Below are 16,371 nucleotides of genomic sequence, written 5' to 3'. Positions count from 1 at the left end.
ACACATTCATTTCTGCTGTTCAGAGATACTGCAAGGTGGCATATGGGTTTGGGTGAAGTCGTGGAAAAAATGGAGGGCAGAGTGTAATGGAGGCAGCCATTGGAAAAGACGGTACTCTAATTTCATGGTAATTAATTAATGTACAGTAGCTGTTTGCTGGGGATCAAGCTGCCCCCAGGGGCTGACATGCTAAGCAACTGCCAAATGTCATGACTCCCACTGACAGGAGGAAGGGGGTTGGCTTAGATGGGTCAATGAGTAATTAAAAGACCCTTTTGTACCGAGATCCTGCTATATTCCTCTTAAGAAGACCCTTTGTTGACCTGTTTACTATGAACCAAGCAAGTTAGCTTATTTTTCCCGTTATATGAGCTGCCAGTATTCCACAAATTTGAAGTAACACAACTGGATCCGTGTCCTCCCCCACATTCCGACTGTGAAAAGGGGTAAAAGTTGGTTGAAAGTATGTCAAAGTGTTTGTACAAGTTCATATGACATGCCTCAGTGTTGGCCTGTGTCCATGTCAGAAATATCTGCTCTACTGTGGCTCAAGACCCATGAAAAGCCCTAGTGCAAAGTTTCCAAAATTTGTGTCTCAAGCTCTAAAACTTGCGTGTCGGTTTTGCAGAGAAAATCCGGTGAAAGATGAGCAGCAGAAAAAGCTCTAAAGGCCTAAACTATATCTTGTAGTTATGTGTGACACACAGTAGAACATAGAGAGAGTAAAAGTGGGAGTAAAATATGCAAAGGGCTAAATCCTCTCTTCATCTTCATCAGGAGCTCTTAAGACTCTGAGACAAGTTTCCTCTGGTGACCAAGATTTCCTCTGCCCTCATCACTCACTCATACATCTGTGTGTGTATGTGTGTGTATAGGTGTTTATAGTGTCTTAACAGCCACTGCAGTCTGCCTGTAAGTGGAACATATGGAATGATTTGTGCTATGAATCATGGGTTTCACTGCTCGGCTCTGCACTGCGGTGGGATGTTAATGAAGGCCCAAAATTGCAACTGTATCTTTGAACTGCGATGGAGAAGAAGAGAATTATAAAAATGCAAAAGGAGAGAAGGCAAGAGCCTGAATTTAGTTTCACAGAGAGGCAGAGACTGCGAGGGATCAGCGAGTTTGAAAGAAGGGTAAGGAAGTCAAAGAAAACTCTGCTTAGATTTGTATGCAACACCCTGCACATCAAAACACTAGTACTACTATGCTACTATGCTTTGGAACAATGTCTTAGTTTACATGTACAGTTGCATACACACGGAAGAGGAATGTGAAACACAGAGACCTTGAAGGCATTTTAAACCGCGGCTGTCCTACTGTCCTACCTCAGGCTAACCTCAAGCAACCCCGGCGATGTAGTGTCAGCAATGACATTGGGATTCTATTAGCAGGTTGCGCGAGTCGCTGGCCCCCTGCCCTGTGGTGAGACCCACCATTGATCTGTCATGGGAGATGGCTGCTCCCTGCTCCTCGCTCCCATAGGGCTCAATTTGAACCTTTCCAAAAACCAGGACCAAACCCTCCGCTTGAAATCTACCTGGGGAGCAAAGAGAGCGAGGAGAGCGTAGAGCCCAAGGTCAGGTGCAGATTTACCAGTGTGCAGATAAAGACAACTGGGTAGGGTCGAAACGACCACAATGACCAGTGAAAAGTCAGATTATTTGTTATGGATTTCCAATGAGGGAAATCACCGGGTCTATATAGTGCTGTTTATGGATGAGTGAAAGTGTGTGTGTGTGTGTGTGTGTGTGTGCGTGTGCGTGTGTGTGTGTGTGTGTGTGTGTGTGTGTGTGTGCGCTTGCGCGCACCATCCAGTCGATGTGAGACTTGGAATCCTCTGAAGGACAGAGAAAAAAAATGAAAGTCTCTCTCTCCATCTATTTTGAATGGGTGCATAGTGATCTGTTTTCTCAGCCTCATTTGTATTTTTACTGAATTAGCCCGGATGCGCAACCTGAACCCACTTAAGCATGTCACTTAGCGTTTGTTGAAGTTTGCAGAGACGGGGCCCTCATCAGGTTTCAATGAGGGAGGCTGCGGCTAAGTGGCCACTTGTCATGTTTATTTATTTCATTTTTACCCGATTCCCACATGATGCCCGTGTTTGCTGTCCAAGCTGTTTAGAGAGAAATGCAGGACCGGAGGGAGAGAGAGGGGCTTATGGTGGATATGTAAGTACCGTACATCACCAATTGGCTGTTGTGTTTCATACAATATTTAAGTTTCCTAAATTGAGGTAGTTATTTTTAGGCTGTTTGAATGGAGTACATTCTCTATATAGTGCGAGGGGATGTGTTGAATACAATAAAAATCTCTTTGTGAAGGTATTTGAATAATCTTGAAAAAAATGTGTTTACATATATTCATAGAGCCGTTTAATCCTTTTTGACTCGCACAGTATGAAGCAACACTGAAGAACACAGGGTTATATGTGAATTAACAGTATGAAAGTACAAACAGAACAGAATATTGAAATTACCCCCACAAGCAATTCTCAGCTGTGCGGTGGCAGTCAGACACTTCTTGGTACTGCTCTATTTTATATGTATGAAAATCTCTCATGGATCCATGATATACATTATAGATGAGGGCTCCCGTTCTGCACTCCAGTCACTGGAGCAGAATTTTCCATGATACCCCTCCCCACCCTTACTGCCGCCCACTCCTCTCTCCTCTTTCTTCATCCCTCTCTCCATTCATTCCTCCCTCCATATGCCCTCCCTCCCACTGGAGTGTTGTTTCATCCCCATACCAGCTCCCTTTCATCCCTCTCTAGCCTTTTGGTCTCTTATCATTCCATCCTTCCACAAGTCAAACCTTTACATCTTTACTTCCACTCATCCACCCTACCTTCCCTTCACTTATTCCACCCCTCCCCCTCCCATGTCACGGAGCGTGCAAGAGGGGGAACATGTGACCAGAGAGGTGGGAGACTGCTGGGCCTCCCCCTGCAGTGCCACCGTACGTTGATTTGTCTCCTCCGGTTCCATATTGATTTTGTTTAAAACAAGGGAAAAATACAAGAAGAATGAGGTGCCAGAGGTGACATGAAATACAAAAAGAAAAAGAAGCAAGGGTAGGAAAGAGAGAAGAGGAAAAGTGCCTCCATGTATCAAATCTATGAGTCTGGTCCTGGGTGGGTTGAGGCTATTATCAGGAGGTTAGTGTACAGCGGGTGAACTCAAAAAGAAGGGAGCAGAGAAGGAGACAGGGTGAGATCCTTTATTTAAAAAACTCATCTTTTATTCCCCCCCCCTTTACTTTGAGCTTGCTAAATGAGCTCTGGGGTTGGCTACGTGGCAAATGTATCTCAGTCTACGTCATGCTACAGTTCTTATCTTAAAATGATTCTCTGCTCAGTTCAGTTTAAGTTGTGTGCAGAATAATCGATCCCCCCCATTAATTCTACTTAGCTGAGCTTCACAGTACAAGCATGGGCTCGACTGGTCCACCAAGGCCAGCGCTGCTGAATGGCTGACCTTTCCACGGCTCCGACTGCCATTGATTTTCAGCAGGACTTATTTCATGAACTGGGGTTTGGGACAGGGCACTCAGATGAAGATGAACTATGAGGCACCATCAGTTTATTTGGCCCTTTCCATTTTCTTTGCACTCCCCTCTCTTATTTCCCTCTTTTTCTCTGTCCACTTTACTTTGGAATAAGTGCTGTGCGCCGTATTGGATGAGCTCCGTGGGTGGCATTGTCTGAGAGCAAATAAAGCGTCCCCTGTGTGACCGCCCCTTGAGTTAAGAGCCCCCCATGTCCCCTCCAAGTGGTGGTATATGTGTGTGTTTTACGCGCTGACTCCTTTGTATGCATGTCTGTGTCATGTACATGTAAGTGCTTTAAGAGGGCTTTTCCTGTGACATGGCCCCTTGGTATTTGCAGTTAGGAAATAATGCAAAGCAGAGAGTGTGAACAAGCCATTAGAGCACCCAGGACTGCACTCAGAACCGAAGAATCCAGGAAAACAATCCTGACCCCATTGAACGACGGAAACAACATCCAGCTCACGACTGCAGGGGTGAAGAGGAGGGAAACGAAAGAAGGAATGCATCTCAAATCCCAAATGTAATTTCAGTAGGATTTAAGGTCCCATATTGCACAATGTTAAACCTTTAAGTCCTAATTGTTAGACGAATGTGCTCAGATGAACATCATTAAATGAATAAATTAATAAATAATGAAAGCTAAGACAAGGATGGGGAGGAAGTGTGGGAGGCTTCTGAGTGTGATTTAGCTCGAGTTCATACAGAGTGCACAGAGTGTCTCCCTCTCTCCCTTCCTCCCTCCCTCTCTCCGTCTCTCTTCTTGGCCAGCATAAGCTGTATATCAGTGACTGTAAAAAACATCTTTAAATTTATACCCGCTCATGAATGCATACAAATGTTCCTGGATGGTGGGAAGCATGGGGGACAGGTGAGGTCATGGGGTGTCAATGCTGTTACAGTATGAGGTTAGTGGTGGGGATGGCGCAGCAGACAGGTGTGTAGCAATTCCATTGCACCTCAGGTTAGAGCATCATAACTGGAAAACTGGAGATTTCACTGTAGATTAGAGTGTGGGCTCCCTATCGGTGCACCTCCAAAGAGGTTTTCAGGTAACGGATCAGTGCATGCATTTTTTTGTCTGGGGAAGAAACAGGGACAGTCTGAACCTATTGTACTGGGAAAGAACCCAAACTTGACCCAGTTAGACTTCAGTGTCAGTGGCTGGGTGTGGACCCACAAAGTCTTCTAGACCTAAATCTCTTGCAAGAGTTTCATAATTTTGGGCATTTATCTGCGTATATATAGGAAAATAGATTGTCTCCCATTTTCTCCTATTACACAGAGTTTTGGGTTCAGTATGTAGGCTGCTTCACACTGGAGGAGCAGGGGATCAGACTACAGATCCTCTGGTTAGTGGATGACCCGCTCCCGTCCTGAGTCACACCTGCCTGTAGATGTCTCTTGGTTTCTATAGAACTCATTCCTCTTGTTCTGTAAGGCACCAATCCCTCCCGTAGTGCCTCAAACTACAGATGACTCTGCAGTCTAACTGCACCCAGCAGCACATACATCCACACATCTTTCTTCTATATAGTACATGACACAACTTCTTTTATTCCCTATGTACTAAACATTTTTGACAAAATGTACACATGGACATATAAGAGCACACAGTCATTGAACACTGCCCCAAACCACAGTCATTCACCTGCTCCAAACCCAACTATGAGATAAGTCACCCCTGGTCTTGGAGGGGAGGGCAGAGTGGGATTTGGCAGAGACACTTCCAATGTGTTTTCCACTCTAGTGCTTCTTGTTCTCACTTCGTCAGAGTGTGTTTGCCGCAGACCGGGAGAAATGGCGAGAGGTCAGGCCGGTGTGATGCTTGTTCAGCCCTCGGGTTCTGTGCAGTTCAAGGTTGAACCATGCAGGCGCAGTGAGAGGGAGGGGGTTTGTGTTTCTAATTTCACTGTTTCGCAACGTCACACTTGAGAGCGGGAGGAAGAGATGAGAGACAGGGCCAGAGGACGGGCTTGTCCCTTTTTGTTTGGGGCTGAATGCGCTTATAGACAAGCAGGGATTTTCTGTAAGTGTCAGGATGAAACATAAGCAGGCTTCACAGCCAGGAGCTGGAGTGGTGGGAGAGTGATGGAACTGTGTGTGTGTGTGTGTGTGTGTGTGTGTGTGTGTGTGTGTGTGTGTGTGTGTGTGTGTGTGTGTGTGTGTGTGGGGGCATGTCTATCTATAGTTATGAGGTCCAATTTTGGTTGAATTTGTAAGGCCAAAATGTCTGTTTGAGGGTTAAGACTTGGTTTTATGGTTAGGGTTAGAATTAGGTTTAGGTTAGGGTTAGGCATTTAGTTGTGATGGTTAAGGTTAGGTTAAGGGGCTAGGGAATGCATTATGTCAATGAGTGTCCTCTCAACTATAGAGAGATGTGCATGTGTGTGTGTGTGGACCTGGGGTATTGATATGCTGGGACTGAAGCTCGGAGCAGATGGACGGAGCAGGCTGGCCCTGTGTCGATCCTGTGAGCTCTGGCTCCATCTCGCAATCCCCCCTTTGATGGACACACATGCACACTCACGCAGCCCAGGCAAATGTGCCAAGTCCATATTTTACCAACTTGATAATAGTTCTATAGGATAACAAATGCTCGATCATCCTATCATTAGCAAACAGTGTGTCAATCTGATCTGCAGCTATGGCAGATGTGGCTGGTTAATGAGACCGAATGGAGAAGTCCTCCACTGACATATCCGAGTAGACAGTCGGATTTAGGGGAAATGGTTTTATAGACTGGAAGCTTATATGTACAGTGAAAGGCAAACAAAGAGTTCAGTGAGACAAACCATCACTATTTTAAAATGCAGTTGGTTGATGGATGTATTGTTTGACGTTTTTCTGTCTCTTTTTTCCTGTCTCTGTCTTTTCTGGCACCTCTCAGACTTCTCTCCAGTCCAAAGCCAAAATGCTTGGCTGTGTCTCTATCTTTTCCGTCCGTCCTTCTTTGGCTCTTTTCTCTCCTACCCCTCTCCCCTCTTAGGAGGGATGGCCTAGGGAGTTGAGGGGTAGAAAAGTGCAAGTGCTGGTGAATTGCTAATAGGCAATCATAGTGCTCAGGACCAGGATGCTACTGGAGGTCTAGGGACCATTAAAGAAACATCATCTCGACATAGGTATGCCAAGAATTATGAGTCAGTGGGCAGGCAGCATTTCTTGGCTTGTATTGGTCAGGGCGGTGGGCCGTAATCTGTCACAATCCTAGAGTTGCTGTGACAGCAGCAGGAGCATTCTGGGCTCAACACAGGCTGTAAAGGATACATGAAGCCAAGGGTGTGTGTATGAGTGTGGTGGACTGTATGTCGGGGTGTGCAATAAGTGGAAAATGGACCAAAACTGACATAAAGTATGTCTCACGAACTAAAGTCATCTTCAGTAAATTAATTCTATTAGGTGTAATTGTCAGTCTAGTTTTCTCATTTCATGAACCTGAAAGTACAACAATGAATTCCATCTAATCATAATCCCCAGGCTTGTGTCATTTCTGTGAGTTTAATCCAAAGTGTTAAAGTCAAGTCAGTATTGTTCCACCAAGCAGTGCTAATCGATTCCAATAATAATCTGTGACCAGTTTAACTGTTGCAATATAGTCGCACTTTCAAGCTGAACCATCAGTAATTTGTTTCATAGATAGAAACTCGAGTTTGAGTTTTGTTCGGCCGAGAAAGAACAAAAGCAGAACATTTCAGCACTGCATGTTTCAGTCTATTACACAAGCATTTGCTAATTTAACTTCATATCCTATGACTCATGGTCGTTATTATTCGTAGATTTTAGAACTGGGTTCATCTGTTATTGAGGTGAATGTAACAGTAAATCACGGTATGGACTTCAGGTCACATCTCCTCGCCCTAAGTGCACTTTCAATAGTGTGCTTGCATGTCCTCATGCTGTATGTGATGTTGTACATCATTACTATGGTTGTAACTCACTGACAGTCAGGCAGCACATAATCTTCAAAGCAAATATCAAAGGCAGCAGCCAGATAGAGAACATGGCGTCATTGCATAAGGGCACCTTTAAGCATTAAAGCCTCACACAACGGTAGATCTGTAATTCTGTCATGGAACATATCCTCTGCCATTTCGTTACTTCCTGCTCACTCCGGACCCTCGCTGTGGCGCATGCTGGGATTGGCATGATGTTGCCCTTCTGAAGCCACTGGGCTGGGCCTTTCGTCATGATCGTATCTTTCTAAGGACAGTTCCTCAAAAATGAACTGAAGAGCGCAAACCACATCAAACAACGAGCAGAATAAGAAAGGAAGAGAGTGAGAGAGGGCGTCTGTGTGTGTGGGAGAGATGAGAGCCCACCAGAAGCTTAAGCCTCCAGTGTGTTGCGCAGATAAGATTCATTAGATAGGTTGGTAAATGCAAGAGAGAGGCAAAGCGAGGCAGACACACAGAGAGAGAGATTGAGCTTGCTGCTGCTCAAGCATTTGTTGACACAGATTTACAATGAGTCTCCCACTGCTTCACGCATTACAGTAACACGCCATGTCAATAGCTCTCTGGGCTTGAAAAGCAGCCGTGCCAAAGATGTCTGGGAGTGATGCCCTTCCACTGATAACCAAAGTGTGGCTCATAAATCAGGAAGTGGAAGATAAAGAGGGGTAGGAATAGGAGTAAAATTATATATTTTTTTGACTTTTGTTTTCACTCATTAATAAATCCCCACTCACTCTTATGTGTCAATGTCTACATCTAGTCAGTCATTAGTTTTCCCTTTCTTTCACTTCTTTATGATCCCTTTCTTCCCTCCTGTTCCATCTCTTTCAGTCTCTTACCCCTCTCTCCCTCTGTTTCCCTTTATCTCTTGGATGCCCTGCTACGGGCTCAGTATGACAGGATATAGGCATTAGCTCAATCCCCCTATCTACTCCCCCTTGTGATTGCACAATGTTTCTCTCACCCACATACCCTAGTCGACTGCACAAGTCCTGCAGGACTCAGAGTCACTAATACTGGTAGAGAGCTTACACTTCACGAGACAGGAAGACATAATCGACTAGACAGAGAAGCATGGCGTGAGGGCGAGTGACAGCGTCTGTGCAAAGGGGTTGGGGCTGTGGTAAACAAACTCGCAGGTGGAGGATGATATTTTTATTTATTTGAAGTCAATCAGACTCTGCAGGAGTAATAAAGTGTTTGATGAGAAGCGGCACAGACTCGTGCCACACAACTCTGCTGAGTCATGGTGCAAACAAATGAAGGGGTTTTGATGTGTGACATTCACCTTCATGAAATCTTGATGAGGGGCTGTGTTCTACTGTCTGTATAATGAGGGCTGTAGCAGTCAGACAGCTGGCCAACCACTTCAACTGGTAAAGCTATGATAATAGAGAGGATTAGAAAGGCTTTTGGAAGCGTTGGGTGGATGGACTTCAGGCTGTCTCGGAGGCAGTTAGTGTTTTGGGGAAAGAGATAAACAGGAACTTGGATGGCGTCAAACAACAGAAGGTCTAATGGTCTTAATCAGCGATGTTGTAGTGGTACTAGTTGTAATGGTACTACAGATTGCACATGTGTGTGAGTTCGCAGCAGCCTCATTGCTAATTGGTGTATTACAAGGAGCATTCAGTGTGGCAGATGGATATCAACAGTTCCATTCCAAAAGGAGCGATTCTGTCTTTAAAACAATTAACACTTACTTGTGCAAAGTAACTATGAAGCAAATAAACTTGCACTTTCTAAACAAGAGCATGTCTTTTTCTCTATGAATGACAAAACTTACCTTACAGGGATGTAAGTGCTATACTTTGTGCCAGGGTCAGATATCAGCCTGAGTATATCCTGACCCAGAAGAGGGTGGACTTTGGGTGGTTCATAAACAATCAATGGGCATTAGACGTGACATTTTATCTTGTGTAGTGTTTCATAGGGGATGAGAACCAAGGCCACATCTGCGACACCTGACAGTGTCCTAATAAAAAGACTAGCATGCTATTTCTTTTTTAATCTTCCAGGATCTTCCCTGTGATGATGACCAATAGAAGCACAGCTGACAGCGCTCTGCTAGAAAATATGAAGTCGTAGACAGATGTTAATATTGCAAAGCAAAAGAGGAATGGTGCTGATGTCTGTGTAAGGTGCACAAGACAGCCAATATCATACACATTGCTTTGAACGTCATGTTCGTTTCCATTCTTGTGTCCGCAAGTCAAATACATGCACTTCCCTTCCGGTGACATCACACACATCATAAAGGACGGCAAAAAGCAGTTGGTCAGGGAGAAATATGTAGTCTGTCATGCCTCTGGGCCAGCACATGGCAGAGAGTTATAAATGTGTAATCACCTATTACATCTTGTAGTCTGAATCCAGCATTAGAAAATCGTAATAAAATCCTCTCTTATTCAAAATGGATAGAGCATTACAGAGTAAAAGTTTGTAACTTTTCATAGAACTTTTCAACTTGTTTACAAATGTGAGACAAGCTGAGGTCTGCAGGTGTCTCTCGGTCCATGTCAGCATCTCAAGCATTAAATCCTCTTCGTTCTGATAGGAATCCCAAAGCTTATAGTGGCTGCCATCTCCTCAGCACTGACTGATGCCTCTTATCAGGACCGCCACACTGCTGCGGCAAGCACATTTTCACTTGTGGGTAAATTATAAATCATTTGCACATTCTCCCACATGCATTCAAACACATATATGAAGAAGGTAACATAGATCTAACACCTTCACACAGACCAGCGCTGTTATTGCGTCAGTAAATCTGAACATGCTGTGATGACTTCAGTCAGAAATGCACCTGCACAAACCCACTTGTGTATTTGGGCAGGTCTTAAATTTCAGAAAGCCCACATGTGAATGGACAATGTAGAGTAGACATAACTAATAATACATTTACAAACAAAACAACCAATTATTTTATCTATGATTCACTGTTTCTTGCAATTTAAATACCGTATATATGTTATTAACCTCCACATAGGATGTTTGGTTTTCAGACATATTTAGGGGACTAGTAATGAATGTGTTCAATTTGGTGCAGCTTGATTGAATTTAAGGGGACTGTTGGGCCTTGGTGGTGTTCATGAGTGGTATTCTAGTTTATTAGTAGATTCCCGAAGACTTAGTAGCTTTGATAAACTGTCATTTATCAGGGAAACTTACAATTACTTAATTTCCAGTTTTCCAAAAATGGATGATTTTAGGCAGATTTTCTCCATCTCCAAAATATCTTTGGGTTTTGGACTGTTTTTTTTTTTTACAGTTTGTAAACCCAATGACAGCTATGTCGATGATAAAAATAATGATGATAAAAATAATGCATTGTGGAGAATTGTCATTACACAAGCTGTAGTATACTGTTTGATAAATCGGGTGTAAAGCTACTGCTTCAGTGTCTCACAAATATGCTATTGAAAGAGTAAACACAAGGGAAATACTGACATGCAAATCACAGTGAATGTAATTTACTTTCTGGCTATGAATGTAGAACCCTTTTTCCCTCTTCATTGCAAGGACTCCAAACTTTGTGTTAGGGATTTATTATCTGATGGAAAATGTGCATTGTTTTGTTGTAAAAATGCATCATGGCGATGTTTTTTCACTCAAAAACTACGCAATCATGCCGTCACATTTTCATGTAAAAGTAGTGAAATCTCATTTCAGATCCAATTAATTTACAATATTAAGAATTGTTCATTACCAGCCTCAGTAAGTCTTTTAAATCTGATCTCCATTTGTAGTTTTATTGTTAATGAACAAGTATTGTGATTGCAATGAGGCAGTTCATAACTGTAAATCATTACACCAGGCACTCTCACACTGTAGCTCTCCTACTCCCTGTGTCTCCTCCCTACTGTATACAGTACAGATTTATTAGCTGGAGCCAGGGCCCCCGGACAGTCACCACTCAGCACTCCCTCAGATCAATAATTGGAAATATTAATTATATCAGCAGAGATGGCCCAGTCAGAAGGGGGCTGTTTATGTTCCTGTTACTGAGCAGTGCAGCAATATGAGCTTTGATGGCCCACTAATACGTATTAATGATCCCGAGACAAACATTACTCTATATTAAACCTGAGTGAAAGCCAGAAGACACCGCACATAGTGAATGGCCATTAGAGTTATTTTATTGCAAGCGCTGTAAGTAAGTGCTGTTGCATAACTGTTGTAAAAAGACTTTTACTACTGAGAGATGAGCTTCTACAAAACCAGGACAAGATTTACTGCAGTTTTATTTCTGTTTACTGCGTTCCTGTGTATTGGAGGTTCATCTATTTGGATAATATGTTAAAGAAGGTTGAGGCTTGGAATTGCACCAGGTCCTTGAAAGCTTTTCCAGAGCACTGTTATTGCCTCACAGGCCCTCTCCGGAGTTTAAGCAATGTGGATTGTGAGACTATTGCTCCATCCCACTAAACTCTACTAGTCATGAACTCATTAGTGTCAGATAGAGCCAACAGTGAACTCTAAATCCTCCCCACTACTAACAGGCCAACTCCTCACTACACTTCCTTGACTAGTTCGGTGTAATTTGAAATCAGACAGTAGAATGTCCTTTGTAGTCGCAGTTCAGGGCCCTTGGTTATTTTTCTAAAAAGAAGACGTTTGCTACCCAATCAGGACAAACTTAACCAGAGTACTGGAAATGCATTGTGATAAAGTCAGAGATCTGTGTGGAAATTCATGTATTGTTCTGTTACTGGAGATCTCAGATATTGTTTCTGGGATCTGCTGGAGTCTTCCAGTTTCGAGGTTACAGCCCTGAGTGCTTTGATTACCTCTGGCATCACTGTTGCCTTCACTTTCCACATCTTCTCTTGCTCCTCTTTCAGCCCATAGTATATTTTTAGCTTCTTATGTTCGTTCTTCTAGATGTTGTTGTCACTTGGGATTGCTACATCTATTACAACTGCTTTCTTCTCCTGTTTGTTGAACACCATGATTGGTAAGTCATTACAAGTTTATCAGTCTGGATCTAGAAGACCCACGTAGTCTTAGCTTGCTCAACCATCTTTGGTGGTTTCTTCCATTTGGACCTTGGGACCTTCAGCTCATCGGTGGTGCAGATGTTTCTGTACACCGTGGCAGCCACTTCTTTATGGCCTTCTAGTATGTACACCTTACCTGCTTGCATCTTACACCCTGCTGTTATGTGCTGGAGGGCCTCAGGGGCATCTTTGCACAGTCTGCACCTGGGGTCCTGTCTGGTGTGGCAGACCCTGGCCTCTATTGACCTAGTGCTCAGCGCCTGATCTTCAGTTGTCATGGTTACCATTTATACAAAGCCAAAATGATTACGTGATTGAAAAACAACATACTACACTTTGTTGACATCGGGCCGAAATATGTTACGACAACAACTATTTCTTCTTCATTTAATTTCACATTTGGATTTGAAAAACCATTCATAACCATAACATTTATCATTTTATGACATTAACATCAGTAGTGGCTGGTTTGGAAAACCTGGCTGATTAAACCAAGTGACATACACATCTGCAAGTGGATAAACATGGAAACATAATATCACACTAGTAGAAATAAAAGTCTCCATCAATGCCAGGTAAAACAAATTTAAAATACAATTATTTGCCCAATTTATAATTAATGTCCCACAAATGCAAACAGTACATTGAATTTGCAGTGTGATAAGGAGGTAGGTGGTTGATTTGTAAATATACTGTGTTGGTAAAGAGCAGCTGTACCGTATCTCCCTTAACCACTCTCTCCATCTCTCCTTGTCGTTTTCCACGATCTCTCCCTCTTTTCCTCTCTGCTTCTCAACTGCCTTACCTCCCTTAACTAAAACGTATTGAAGCAGCAGTGGCTGTTTTACTCAGCTCCATGTGGGTGTGACGAAGAGCTACTAGCCCCCGCCCACAAAGAACAGAGTCAAAGAAATAACCCCCAACAGAATCTGAAGTTAATGAATGGCCTCCATGGTAACAGCAGTGCTTAATACATTTTACTTAAAGTCATCTTGTCTCTGCATGTGTGAGAATGCATATAATAAAAGTGTGCTTTGCATCGTGCACTTAATCTCTGCTGGAATCCCATGATTCTCTTCATGTGTTCAAGCGAAATGGAACAAACTGCAGAGCCATCACTCGTGACTGTTCAGGACCATAATGCATTGCTTTTAGGCAAATAAATAGACCATTACGCTGGCATGTTGGAGGCTGAACAGTAACTAGCTTTAGAGAGAGCTGCCTCCCACACACAGGCACCCTGTAGAGACAGCTGAGATCATAACATGCTAGAGGAGCCTCAGCCGTAGATTTGGCCTCCTCCGACGAGCATTTGAACAAAAATCAACTGGCAGGATGGAAGCGTCTTTTGTCCGTTTGACATGTCAAAGGCAAATTCAAAGATGTCCTGTGTTGCTGTGAAGGAACAGAGGATTTCAAAGTTATCCATGAATTTGTCTTGCGGTTGTTTTTTCCTGCTTCATTTGGAGGTGTTTCTATCGCGGAGGTTGCTTTGAATACATGTGCGAAAATGTCGCGGTTGATTCTGTAATCTATCTGCACACGCTGTGGAGCAGTGAGCCCTGTGGCTTGGCATTAGCATACTGTAGAGTTACTTTGCTTGTGTTGTACAAGGAAGAGAAAGCACTTGTAGATGGGGAGGGAGCAGGAAGGGGAGCGAGCCAAGAAACAAGTAGCTAAAACCTCAACCTTCACAAGCATAATATCCTCCCTGTTTTCCTACAAAGACTTAGCTGGTGCTAGTTATTATTTACGATGGGTAAATTTATGGAATAATTTCAGTGAAGGAAGGTTACTGAGTTCCTCAAGGTGAAAATGGATACGTTTAGCACTTAATGAATTGGGCCTGGGCCTCTCCCCCATATATCAGCATGTTATTAAGACATTTTAAAATCCCATTATGGTGTTTCTCCTTGAACATGTCATGCTTTTATTGGACTGCCCTGTCTTTAAATGTGACCTTTTCAGCTCTGCTCTGAAATAGAACTGAAAAAAGATACATGACAGGACGATAGAACAAAACATACATGTGAATGCGCAAAAATATCAGTGCTGAATGGTTTTCAGTGGGTTGACTGGAATGCCTGATAATGGCAAATAGTTTCAAGCAATAAAAAGATGCTTAAATGTCAGCTGTAAATGGTTTACTGTAAATGGCAGAGCATGGTAAGAGGTTGCTATTATGTTTCAGTAATCGTGTTATACATTTGTGCTACTTTTGGCCCCAGTGTTATTAAAATGTGTGTTTCTATTATTAAATCTATTTGTTTTGGGTCGAACAAAAGGGGAAGAGTCACTGGCAAAGATCTGTGAAAATGAATCATCGTGTAAGCTTTTAGCTCTAATGTGGCACATGTATGCAGATTAAATACATACGTGGGTGGGCATATACTCAGTATGTGTGCTTACATGTGACTAATGTTTGATTAAAAAAATGTTGCTGCAGCTGTAAAGCACATACTGTAAATCACAGCCACATCTTTCAAACTTTTCCTCTGAAGAAATCAGAGTCTGGTAAAATTGTTGAGCTTGAACAACAAATGAAAAAAAGAAGGAGGTAAAATTGGGAAGGAGGAGAGCGTGACGCAAAAACTATGATGACAGCGGCATCTAATCCAGGCAATGCCATTCTTATCAGGGTCCAGTGGATTAGAGAAAGGCTCCTAACCAGAGAATCCTTCCCAGCCAGACTCTCTCCACAGCCCAAGGGCCTCGATCAATAGGCCTGCATTGATCTCTCTCCTCCTTTGGCTGGATTCACTTTTATTAGGACTGCCCCAGCGTTTCTCACTGAGACACAAATATATGCAGCCATTCAACCCTTCCATGCACCTTACGTGAAAAACTACAAACACAAACGTGGTGACAAACCAGATACACATGTTGATGTCATGGGTCACTTTTGGAGACACTGGATTTATTTCATGGAGACGTACCCTAACCATAACCATAACTAGTGTTGGGCACTGTTAATTTGTAAGCCGTTATGGTACCATTACCTGGATATAAGTACCAATAACCAGAGGTACCTTTTTTCAGTACTTTACACCTACTATGTTGCTGTTGTCTCTACTGCAATGGTTGCAAAGTAATCAAGATAAATCCAACTATTAACTATTCATCCAAAATTGTTGATGAATTTGTTGATGCCTCACTGAATGTTTCAACAAATATTGGTTTCAACCACTGGTGCTGACGCTTGCTGTCAGGATGCTAACGTTAGCTGTGTTTCCTCAGGTTAAACTGCTGCATCACGTATATTACAGTGAGAGTTCTTTGTGTCAACTTTTGAAAAGTTTAACTACACTTGACTACTTTCAGTTCACTTTATAGTCACTTTAGTCTCTTCTTCAGCTTAAAGGTGAATTACCACCACCCACTGATATGAAGTCTGGACTCCAATTAGTTTCTTGCTATCTCTTTCTGTCTATACTCCTGTGACCATCTCATCCAGATGCTCTCTCAGCAACTGTCATTTGGCACAGTTTGATTAAACATGAATCTAAACTTGGTTTTGCTGAGGTTTTTTGCTAGGTCCCCTTAAAACTTCAATATCCAAACATAACCACAACTTGCTTCAACCTAACCTAAGGTTCTTACCCGAAAATTGCTTTTTACACAAACCTTTTATCCCAAATTGGACAAACCATTCCCAATGAACTAAAGTAGCCTATGACAGAATCATACACAAACATCCGATTTTATGTGTGAATGAGAGCAGAGGTTGTTTTGTTTACTCTGAATAACAGGCAGCAGAAACACTATAGTGTCAAGTCAACTTAGCAGCATGATGGTGTTTTGGTTTTCTCTCCAGCCAAGGCACATTGATCAGTATCACAGAGCAGCCATTAGTATGGGATAGAGGG

General features: G+C 42.9%; 1 protein-coding gene across 9 annotated transcripts in view; it reads left to right on the top strand.

The window, feature by feature from the left end:
• Positions 1-16,371, top strand: part of celf5a (cugbp, Elav-like family member 5a) — a 188,704-nt gene that overhangs the window by 90,964 nt on the left and 81,369 nt on the right. The gene's annotated exons all lie outside the window — the stretch shown is intronic.

The sequence above is a fragment of the Hippoglossus hippoglossus genome, chromosome 4 (genome assembly GCF_009819705.1).
Source record: "Hippoglossus hippoglossus isolate fHipHip1 chromosome 4, fHipHip1.pri, whole genome shotgun sequence".
In the NCBI taxonomy this organism is placed as follows: Eukaryota; Metazoa; Chordata; class Actinopteri; order Pleuronectiformes; family Pleuronectidae; genus Hippoglossus; species Hippoglossus hippoglossus.
Note: the sequence above shows the minus strand (reverse complement) of the source record. Positions and strands in the feature narration are given on the sequence as shown.